Genomic DNA, 13,042 nt, shown 5'->3' on the forward strand with positions numbered 1-13,042 from the left:
TGCTTATTTAATTTAAATTTAAATACTGAATGGTTTTGTTGTAAGTTTCTTTATGGACAACTTGAGTACAACAGACTCTCTGACCTTTATTATTATATTTTGTTAAATTGTTGTTTAGTAAAATGAACCACTCTGACCTACCAACAATGTGACTAACTTGTGTCACCCAGTGTTAGCTGCAACTACTAACAAACATTTTCCTTGCAGAGAAAAAATGACATTAAAAAATAAAAGCTCTGATAAAATTTGCATTAAATCGAAGTTTGCAACATCGAATGCTTTTGTTATCACAAGATAGACAATGGAATCACAAATCTGACAGAGAAACATGATTACTTGAGCCTTAAAAGTAATGCATTTATATCACCATAGCCCCCTATATACCATTCAAATATAGCTATCACATAGTAGCCATGATTCTGATCTAAAAATAGCCTTTAGGCCACACCAAATTGAAAAGTTGTTCATTGGATTTTTTTCTGAAAAATAAATGAGGCGGCGAGCGAAATATTAATTTAAATATTTTTTTTTTGGTTTTTGAGAAAATCAGGAGCGAGCGAAGAGCGAAGAAATATATTTGGCTCTCGAGTGACAAAAAAAACCTTAAAAAAGAATGTATAGCCCTTTTACATCAAAACATAATTCCCCAGGGCTTGAGAAAATCTGACCTGCAGACGTACAACAAAGCAAACTCGTGAAAAAAGGTAATAACATAGGCATATATTACACTGTAATCAAATATTGAATGTACTGTGAAATCATTAATATTCGTGGGGGACTAATTTTCGTGGATTTCGTGGTTGATTCAATCCACGAAATTTAATCCCAACGAACAAATAAAATTCCCATTCATTTTATGTTCAAAAGTATGTACATCAAATTCATAAATTCCCCAGCGGAAAATTGCCGTTAGACCAAAAGCACCGGAAAAAGGTAATACATGCAATATTTACACTGTATTGATTAATGTATGTTTTTGAAAATGCTGTTAGTAAATATGTAATAAACAATAATGCACCTTAAACCATAGATCTACTTATCACATACATATCCTCGAGTGTCCATATTCCGATGACATAAGGGAATCGATCCACATAAATGCAAAAATATCAAAATGAAATATAGAAAAAGATACATAAAATGAAAGAATTAACCTTTTGCTAAGTTTTGCACCACTTTTCATCACATATGCATTCCAGATATAGTCCCCAGAGCTTTAAATGTACACACAGGTAAATCAACAATATGTCCGCCATCCTGGTCCTTGATTCCGATGACGTCATCAAACAAGTGCCCTGTTATTTTAGGCATTCAGAATTAATTAATGGGTTAACTGGCCTGTTCAAATTAATCAATAAAATGTTTCAAGTCCACATGGACTTGCAGAAAATAATAAATTTAACTGTTAAACTGTTCTAACTACTATACGATTTTTTTTGCATGTTTAAATTTCTCTTCAGTGACACAACGGGGGGTACATAATGTATCTCCCCTTCTTACAACACTAACTGGTGTACAAAAGTCTTTGAAAAGATCAGATATATGCATTTATGAGAGCTGTGGGTAAATATAGTCTTATTTTCCTCCTAACAGACAAAGGTTATGTCTTAAAAGATGAAAAATAAAACTAACCTCCATGAAAAAAAACTTATAAATAAGGTGAAGGTCAGAAAACCACTTAATTAAAATATGCTTGGCCTTTATGTTTTAACTAACTTCCTGTCCGCCATTACTGTCGGTGAATGGTAAACATTGCAGACGAACAGATTCAAATTTTATTTTGGATATTTGTGAGAAAAGGGGCATTTTTAAGGGAGACCATTTGGAAATAGTAAAAACTGAGTGTTTTCTCAAATATTATATAAAAGATGCCATATTTAGCTGTTTGTGACGCATTTTCGGATGATGTTTACATTGGCAACATTTTACGTTCTTAGGAAAACTTTTCAAACTGTTCGGCTGCGTGACGTCATCAAATACCGCGAGACACGAGATCAAAACAAAATGTCATCGGAATTAGGACTCTCATGGAATTAGGACCTTGAACGATAAATTGCAAATGCTGATCATGTGGACAGGAAAAACAGAAAACAGATAAGTTACATGCATCAATATGTAGTTACCCTTACCAAAATAATGTAGATTTATGTTATCAAATGAATTAGTATGTTTTTCTTCATCCAGTTTTCTATGAAATAAATCGATTTTTGCAGCATGTAATTTGGTAAACATTTGAAGAAAATGGCGTAACTGCATAAAGGGGAAATAACTTTAATGCAACTAAATATAATTGTTATGATCTATTATAGACGATGTGTGCGTAGTATGTATTTATTTTGATTAAAGTCCATTTGAGAACAATCTGGGACTGGAATTATAAGCATTTATACACTTTTACGTCCGTAAAAAGGAGCGCACCAAAAAAAATTGAGCTGATTTTTCCGATGAACAACTTTTTAATTTGGTGAGGCCTTAAGACTGAAATTTGACAACATTATAGATCTATATGTAGTCACACAAACCTGACATAATTTCACCATAGATATAGATTCTAAATCTGACAAAATAATATCACCATAGCCAAATATCGTAAAAAAAGTCACCACAGCCAAGAATGTGACATAGTAATGTAACAATAGCCTAAATCTGACAAATTTACAAACAAAATGTTTTATTTTTAATCAACAGTAGGACTATGCTATTTTGACAATGTAAAATTCTTATGTAAAACTGAGATTGTCGTAACAACAAGAGAAATGCATGGAGATCAAAGAGAAACTAATAATAATGAAAAACATGTATCTCCCAGTAAATTATAAAGTATCAAAAACACTCAAAGCATGTCCCAGCAGTGCACTAGAAGAAAATGCATAGACATTTTCAGTGCAAGTATTTGGTACCGTAAGTCTCTTATATTTATACAATATATATATTACATGTAAATAAAGCATCACTTTTTTTTATAACATCCCACTGTCCGATCTTCCTGATCACTTAACGATCTCTCACAATTACAAAATAAAACCAACGTGTCATCAAAATTATCACTTTACACGGCTTCATGGACATCACGGCCTACTAATATTATTTGTAAACATGCGCCAACCAAACAAATGATGAAGATCGGGACTTTTTCAAAGGTATATTTCATTTTCTGTAATTTTCTGATATTCTAACCTTTAAACAACCGAATTGTATGCACAGAAATAACGAAGAATTTATGCAATATAGCTTTTAGTTTAAATTTTGGACCTATCTTTTTCCAGCCAAACAACAGGCATGTATATTTCACAAACCCGGCTTGTCCTCGAACTCAGTGTCAAAGGTTAGATCTACTAGAACATAAACACAATAAATAAACAGTCGCTTACTATGTTCTTGTAAGTCCTGTAAGATGAAACGGCTCATGTTCATATATATTCCGTATCGGGAACATTGACAATCACAGTTCGATCTTTTCCACGAACATGAAAACAGTAACTTTTATTCCTTTGTTTACATTTCAAACATGACAATTCACATATACGTTCAAGAACGTTAATTTTGTGCTTTCCGACCCACATGGTGTGTAAACATTTGTAATTAAAAGTATTATGTATTCGGCAAACCATTTGCCAGTAATTTCTGACTGTAAGTATCATTTATGTTCACGAAACTTAATGGAATATTTAAGTTTTATACTTGCAAAAAAAACAACAAAAAAACGTGATGGCCATGATCGCTGGTTTCGAATTCCCCGCCCATCACCGACGTGGGATGGAAACCTCACTTGATGTGTAAAAGTTTTCACGTAAGGTGATGTCACTTTTTGAATTTCCGGTGAATAACAAAAAAACAAAGAATATTCAGTTCTTTCCAAAAAGCGTTATATTATGATTCAACCAAATAGTTTCCTTTGTCTACCGGAAAGGAACAATTCTTATATCTTTATATTGAGATTTGGTACCTTTATAACAGACAATAAACTAAAACAATAGACATTCATATGTGACGTCGGTGAGCTCAACAAAGCAATTTCAAGCACAAATATTAATGTGGAATGTAAAGTAAGTTACACACTACAATATCCGTCCAAGATACTTTCAAAAACAATGCATTTGCAGAATAGAGAGATAAAAATAATTTTGACAGCTCGTGAAAACTAATGACAAATTTTGACAGGTATATGATGACTCATGACCTAATTAAATTTTTTCTGTTATAAATTTCTAACTTCCAGTTTGATTTTCATAAAATGGGTATTCTTTATTGTAGCTTACAACTCATACATTAAAACAATAAAAGAATATATTGTTACCTCACTGTCGTTTTGTCTATCTATCTCTCGTACGAATTCTTATTGTTTCAGTCATTTGTCAGTAATTAGAGCAACTCACAGTGTTGCAATCATACAAAACATCTTATGTTTATCTTAAACCTTATTTTCACATAGATATTGAGGATTTATCTAATGAGCACATGTATTGGAAACTATGGAATCCCGGTGCGACATGCTTTTTGCTATTTGCGTTATGCTTATTGCGTTTTGCTTTTTGCGATTTGCGTTTTGCTTCTTGCTTTATGCTTTTTGCGGTTTGCACATCCATTTGCATCTTTTTACAGCGTCAACAAATAAAGAGTGACTATAATATGCAGTGATGGATGCCTTGTAGATATTCAATTGCATAATACAACAAATATAGGTCTTCACACTTCCGGGACAATACTTGAATACACCCTGGGACTTTACTCTTCTCAAAAGGAAGGTGTAAAGTCCAAGGTTATATATATATATATATTTACAACCTTTATTCATATCTTATAATTATTTTATTCAAACTCTTGTTGATTACTGCATTAATCAAACTTTATAACGGTAATAATAATTTAATGTTAATGATTCTTGTCACACTTTTCCGAGTTCAAGATTCAAGAAACTTAGTTCTGGCTACTGTATGTACCATAACTTAACTGACGCTGTTTTTTATTTTCTGATGGTCGCGTCCGTAACAGCATATAAACATCTCTGAGCTGATGTTTTTTAGCTACAAAAAACTTTGATATGATAAATGATTTATCATAACGAAAGAAGCATTAACACCTGCTTAAAAGTATCTTTGATTTTTTAATTACAGTTGATTGATAATGTTTAAAGAAACATATTCTTAAATACACCAGAATTTTGAGATAGTGTTGTATTATTTCTGTATGGGGGAAGTATGGGTCCTCCCCCGTAAAATTTTGCAATTTGTGATTGCTTAATCCTGAATTCTAAGGGGATTTCAACAAATTATCAGAATAACATATTGAAGTAACAATTTACATACTCTACACAGAATTAAACTGGCACTCTTCTTCAGCAGTGTCCAATATATAAATGATGAAAGAAATGCTGCTCAGAAAAAAAGTGTTATGTTATGATATATAAAAACCTTATTATATAAATAAATTATAAAATATTAAATCTAAATGCAGTTTCTGAACCAAGAATATGTCATTCAGAGTGATATAAATATATATATTAATAATTATTTTTTTTTAATCTGACTTGGAGCCTGATTTTTTTCATTGGTATGGGAGTCAGAAATTTTTATTTTCAATAAAAAATTTTAACACCAAAGACGGGAATTTTCTAGAATCTGTTTAACTACAAATGCTTGTCAATAATCTCGATATCATATTGAAAAAGATATTGTGTAATACTTATTCGAAAATTTACTTTTATATGATTTTAAAACTGTATGATAATCAATACTAGTTTGTTTATTTCATTTAATAACAATCAATTAACAATGTGCTAATCTAATCACATCAACATTAATGGGATTATCGACAGGTGCTAAAATGATTGCTTGAATAAACAGTTACTGTTGATTGTACAATTTCAATTTAATTCATTTCTCTCAAGTCATAATACATGACAACATGAGGTATAACATATACCGGGTATATTACTTAAATAAGTAAGGCTACAAAAAACACTACAATAAAGCTTTCTGACAGTTATCTCACAAGCATTATTTTTGAATATTTTTGAACCATACTTAAGATTGTGGAGAAGAATCCATATCTTCAAAACACAAATGTTTGATAAAGGAACAACATCTTGAATTACAAACAATCTATCTGACAATTACATGTTCTGCCGTACTGTCCCGTACGATTGAGGATTCACGATGGATACTTAAAATATTCTCAAAAAGTTGTCCCCTTTGAAATACCATTTATAAAGAATTGCTTAAAAACTATGTTCAACCTAGTTATGTGAAATTTCAGCGCTGGGATATTATTGCAAACACATCAAAACGAAGAAGTCTTGCCGACTTGGGTTAAAACCTATCTTATCTTAAGATAGCCTACTGCATGTAACAGTTCCGAACTGAAAATGGTGAGTATATAAAGGCCGTACGAAAGTATAATTGAGTGACGTTTTTGTCAAAAAACTTTAAATAAGCATGGTATATCCCCAACGGATGCATACTTATAATAGATACATACTGAGATATTCCAAGTATGGTAGGCCCAGTGGATGTGTTGGCTGCTTGTCACGCAGGCGATGCTAGTTCGAAACCGTGATGGTAGACGAGGTATTTTTCTTTGTTTTATTGTATCAAAAATTACAATGGAAAGACCTGATACATTTGCTTTCCTATTTCTTTGGAAAAATGTTGTTTTTTATATGTTTTTTGTTGTAAAAAATTGTTGAAAAAAATTACTGTGCGGGAAAAAAGATCCGCTGACCGGGTTCAAACACGGTACCTTTCAATTACTGCGACAGCGCCATTATCCTTTGGCAGGCTATAGGTAAAGAAACATAATAATAATCTAGATACTAGTAGTAAAATATAAGGTTATCATTGGAATGTAAACACAATATGACATCACTGTCAGGTATCCCCGGTCAAATAGTATCTATTTGTCTAAATCTAAATCTAAATCTAAATCTAAATCTAAATCTAATCTAATCTAATCTAATCTAATCTAATCTAATCTCTAATCTAATCTAATCTTCTCTAATCTCCCGCCACGCCCGAAATGTACAGGAGGGTAAAAGTAATACTAATGTATTCGTGAAGTCTTGAAAATCAAGATGACAGTGTTATTAAAAAGAGGAGTATAAACAGTTAAAACAGATTAAAATTAGCATTTTTCACATTAGATGATCGTGTGAGAACATTTGGCCACTCCCTGTCTGAATTGTTCCAGGGTAGGGACCTGCACAACCTCAGTTGGAAGAGAGTTCCATAGAACTATAGTAGCTGGGAACAAAGAGAATTTGTAATAATTACAGGGTGTAATTAATGATCTGCTTGTAAGACAAGGGGTGCATGTGTCATGTGTCTAGTGAAGCGGGTAGGGGGTATAACGTAAGGGGGCATTGGCACTGCAACCAGTCCATTTACAATTTGATAAAACATAAGTATCCTGGCATCTGATCTGTCTTCAAGCGAACACCACCCTGAAAATTATGTTCAACCTAGTTATGTGAACTCATATCACTTTATAAGTTCATTTTAATTGATATTTTATTTTTTTATTTTCCATGTTATGTCAGTCTAAAGGCTTTGATAGTAAAAATCTAAAATGTCAGAATATTGAATGTTGAACGTCATGCAATTGCCAACTTTTTCACGTTTAATTATTTGGACTAAACGAAAGTGTAGCCCTGTTATACAGCCCTTTTCCAGAATTCAGCGTATATATCAGTAAACTGACACTAACTTATGGTGTGTATAATAATATACATATTTTATATGCTGTTCAATTTTCTATGATTTGGTGTTGTTTGAATTTTTTCTCAAAATGTAAGACTATGTCTTAACACAGATATTTGCATGTTTATCCTTAAAAAATATGTTAGACAAAACATTGGTTCAACAGTTCTTTGAAATGGGATATAACAGTCAAGAAATTGCTGCTGCTATAGGATTGAAATATCATATTTGGAAAAGTTCAGAGCACTTTTTTAGTTCTGGCAGTGGCTAGGGCTCAAGTTAGTCAAAATAATTCGACGTTTAGATTGTTTTGTCTTTTGTGATGGACAGTCTAACTTCGTACTGTACATACATAGGTTTAAATCACCAGAAAATTCGTATTTTTGGAAATTATTTGATAATTTTTACATAAATTAATGGAGCATTGAATCCCCTTTTGATACATGTAAGTTTTATTTGACTTTATCACGTATTCGCAACAAAATGAGAATATTTTAACCCAAATTGGCAGCGATAATAATTTCATAGGCCAAAGTTGTTAAAAAAATATTCCAATATTGCATGGTTTACTCTTCGCGTCCCGGGGTAATTTACACTTGGCATGATTGCTGAGATTGTAAGAGACTGTGGTAAAAGAATGTCTAATTGCCTTGTTTATTTACTTTTAATAATAACAACACATATATGCTTCATTTGTCATGATAAGATGGGGAGTCCCAGGGTAAATTTTTAACCTTTGACATTTTTTCTGATGACACACTGTATATATCCAAAATCTGGCAACAATGAGTTGGATGGCATCCAGTGACACCCCTGACTTGATCAGATAATACTTAATACTTTGAACTGTTGTGTCAGTGTATTAAGGGGGACCAGAAACCATGGATATAAATTAACTTGATGGAAGATAAAAGTGATTAATTACACAACTATGAAATCCATGAAAATTAGTCCACCACAAGTATTTATGACTTTGCAGTGTTTTTTAGCCATTTTTCTGCATATGTAAATGGGCCCTTCTGCACTATCAGTATTAGTTCAATCAGTAAGGCCTAAAAATTCTTTGTTTCCGGTAAGTAGGTCGGAACATTTTTTTTTGGCAGGAGGGTGGGGGGGGGGGGGGGGGGGGGGGGATGGGAGGGAATTTTTCAGAAATTATTTTTGTGTCAAAAAATGAATACAAATAAGGCAGTTATGCCTTTAGAACATCAGTAAGTTGATTTCTAACATCACTGGCCATGTTTAAAGCATAAAAATTGCAGTTTTGCAACTTTTTCTTAAAAAGTTGAAAAAAAAAAATTCTCAAAGGTCATAAAAACATTTAGGGTCGGGTCAAAAATTTAGGGTAGGTCGGGATACCGGAAACAAACAATTTTTTTACGCCTAAATTTATTTCTATTTAATATCTTGTCAAGGATAAAAACTGAAAATTTAGTAGGAAACTGAAATAACTGAATAAATACTCATTTTGCTTAAAAAATTAAAACTGCATATTTTAGTCAGGCTAGAGAACTGCTTAGCAGTTTATGTGCATATAAAGATCTGTTAATGTGCAAAGGGCTTCTTGCTAGGACTTGAACCTAGAATTCTTACAAGAGTAAGTGTGTTTCTTTACACTACAAGAAGTGATCCCTTAGCAACATAGACATTTACCTAAATATAAAATATTACATATGTATGTAATCCTTCAGAAAAAGATACATTTTCTATAAATTAAAACTAAAACAAAAGACTATAATATTGTTTACATCTTATGTAAATATACTGATACAGCAAAGTAGTATAATACTGTAAATCATAAAATGCATAAAATATGAATAAAAACAAGAGCACCGCCTTGTGGGTGCTGACGCTCATCTGATTTTTTTTGTATAATAGAAATATTGTCCTACCCATGATTTTCTAAGTCTAAAAAGGGCCATCACTCTTGCAAAAAGCAGGATAGAGTTATGTTTCTTGATGTACAGTGTCCACTTATGATGGTGAAAAACTGTTGCAAGTTTTAAAGCAATAGCTTTGATAGTTTATGAGAAAAGTTGACTTAAACATAATATTCAACCAAGAAAATGATTTTTCTAAGTCCAAAAAGGGCAATAATTATTGCAAAAAGCAGGATGGAGTTATGTTGCTTGCTGTACAGGGTCAGCTTATGATGGTGAACAAGAGTTGCAAGTTTTAAAGCAATAGCTTCGATAGTTTAAGAGAAAAAGTTGACCTAAACATAAAACTTAACCAAGAAATCTGATATTTTCTAAGTCCAAAAGGGGCCATAAATCTTGCAAAAAGCAGGATGGAGTTATGTTTCTTGCTGTACAGGGTCAGCTTATGATGGTGAACAAGTGTTGCAAGTTTTAAAGGAATAGCTTTGATAGTTTAGGATAAAAGCTGACTTAAACATAAAACTTAACCAAGAAAACTGATTTTCTAAGTCCAAAAGGGGCAATAATTCTTGCAAAAAGCAAGATGGAGTTATGTTTCTTGATGTACAGGGTCTGCTTATGATGGTGAACAAGTATTCCAAGTTTCAAAGCAATAGCTTTGATAGTTTAGGAGAAAAGTTGACCTAAACATAAAACTTAACCAAGAAATCTGATATTTTCTAAGTACAAAAGGGGCCATAAATCTTGCAAAAAGCAAGATGGAGTTATGTTTCTTGCTATACAGGGTCAGCTTATGATGGTGAACAAGTATTCCAAGTTTCAAAGCAATAGCTTTGATAGTTTAGGAGAAAAGCTGACCTAAACATAAAACTTAACCAGGCAACGCCGACGCCGACGCCGACGCCGACAACCGCTCAAGTGATGACAATAACTCATCATTTTTTTTTCAAAAAATCAGATGAGCTAAAAATGGCAGAGGATAATTCAAAAAACTCTCAGCAGTAGCCATTATTTATAAACATTAACTAATACATGTATACTTGGACCACAAGTTATACCTCCTTGTTCAAATTTTATCAAATTGAATACAGGAGTAAGGTTAGACTGATGTCCACTTTAAAACCACTGCATTATATTGTAGTATAAAGTACGTTACTTGTTGACAATTGCAAGATTTTAGTAAACTGCCATAATAACCTCAGGATTGCATTCCCTACTGTTCATTTGTGTGCAGATACATATACACGCATTTGATATGTATGAAAGTGCGGGCATGAAATGTCACAAAATCATATAGTGAGAAAAATGTGAAACCGGGTCCCCTTGCTGCCAGCACTGCTCTCCTGTCAGAGTTAACTGGACTGCTTTTACACATCATCTCCACATTAGCTATTAAGTCTGAACCGTGACTCGGAATCATTGTAATTTAATTACAATATTCACATACCCAGCTAAAGTTAGGGCTGGAAAACCACACACGGTGTGAAACTCCTCTTCAGAATATTCAGAAGAACTGCTAGAATAAATTTCAAATAGATTGCAGACTTTTCCGCCATATTTGTTTATTTTGCACTACCCCAAAACGCATGATTCACTGAAGGTAATTCGTAATATTCCGAAGATCCCAGAGAGTACATTGTTTTGAAAAGTATTTGGATATTTTGCCATATTATTTAGTTAAACCTCTTTGTAAATTTAGAACTATGAATCATTCTTTACCTATTGAGAAGGGAAGACATTATAACATTGAACGTTGTGAAAGAAAATGTGCACTTTGCGACAAAAAAATTAATTGGGGATGAATTTCACTATCTATTTGAATGTGACTTTTTCAGTACCAGTAGAAAAAGATCCATGCCAAAATATTATTTAACCATCCTAGTTCATTCAAACTAGATGATCTTATGAATTGCAAAATTAAGACAAAACTTATTAAACTGGCATTATTTTGTAAGACAATTTTGTCTTAGTTTAAATAATTTCATTCTCCATATAAAATACACTGATCTCATGGTTGGATGCACATGTATAACTCCTAGAAACAGTAAAATGATATATAGCTCTATTTTTAGATATACACAATATGCTTCATTGTTGTTTTGTACACTTAGCATTGTCTTTATAATAACTGGTTCAATATGTGTATCAATGTTTTCATCACATGCATATTATATGCCCTGATGTGGAAATAAGCTTGAAGCAAATCAAGAACGCCCTTGGCAGAAACGTCGCTTTCCACAAAAAAGTTACTATAATACTGCTTCCTCTTTTATGTATAATGATAAACATACCTTTAATTTTATCCCTATAGCCCCCCAATCCACTGGCATCAAGCCAATCTCCAACATCTTTTATCGTTTGCATTGTGACATATGGCACCGAATTCAGAAGAAACTGACGAAAAAGCAGAACGCAAATAGCAAAACGCAAAAAGCAAAGAGCAAAACGCAAAAAGCAAAACGCAAAGAGCAAAACGCAAAAAGCAAAAAGCAAAACGCAAATAGCAAAAAGCATGTCGCACCGGGATTCCATAGTAAACACAATTCCAATACCGACTGTGTATTGTAATAATGCTAAACTATCTCAGCCGTGACGAAATCCAGCTGAGGTTAGTGTCTCGATCTAGGTACTAGTCTGAGCCCCCAAAAATGTCTGGAGGGGCACTTGGAGTCTTTCCCCCACCAACAAAACCTGAGAAAAGTCGTTGTGTCATTTCGGTGTTACTCTCATCAAACAAAATAAACATTGTTCCCGTTTTTTGTTTGTTTGTTTATATTTTTAAATAAATGAATATGCAAAAGGGTATTTGTTTGTTTCAGTGTAACGTGAAAATATATTATTACAATTATAAATCAACAGTGAACGCCACATGCATTATATTTTCACGAGGGGTTAATACTTTGATCTTACATGTAAAACAAACATATTCCTATATAAAAGATAAAGGTAAAGGTCTTGTTTATTATAGTGCCACCTCTATTGAAAGGGCCGGCCAATTTGGCTTATGAGACACCGTTATTGTGCTTTCCAATTACCTCCCAACTCCTACCACTATGCCAGGCGCCATGCGAATAAAAGTCAGTAACCATTCATTCAGCTCGCAGCTCAAGAACCGGCCTTATCGGATCGAATCCCATGACAAACACCCCCTTTTTTATGTAGATGAGTATGTACTCGTGGAATTATACGTTAAGTGTAAAAAGTATGTATTCACAGTGCAAATCATCCATGCTAAATAATACTTTCAAAATGTTTGCTTTCTCACTGTCTAACATGTCCGAAATGATCTATTCGATTTTCATCATAGATAACATCGCACCGACACAATTATAGATCATATGGCGACGTTTCAGCTTTGATGATGGAGAAAGACCCCAGATGCCCCTTCGTGCATTATTTCATCACGAGCGAGCACCTGGGTAAAACTTCCGACCTTCTGTAAGCCAGCTGGATGGATTCCTCACACGA

This window comes from Mercenaria mercenaria, chromosome 16 (genome assembly GCF_021730395.1).
Source record: "Mercenaria mercenaria strain notata chromosome 16, MADL_Memer_1, whole genome shotgun sequence".
NCBI classification, from domain to species: Eukaryota; Metazoa; Mollusca; class Bivalvia; order Venerida; family Veneridae; genus Mercenaria; species Mercenaria mercenaria.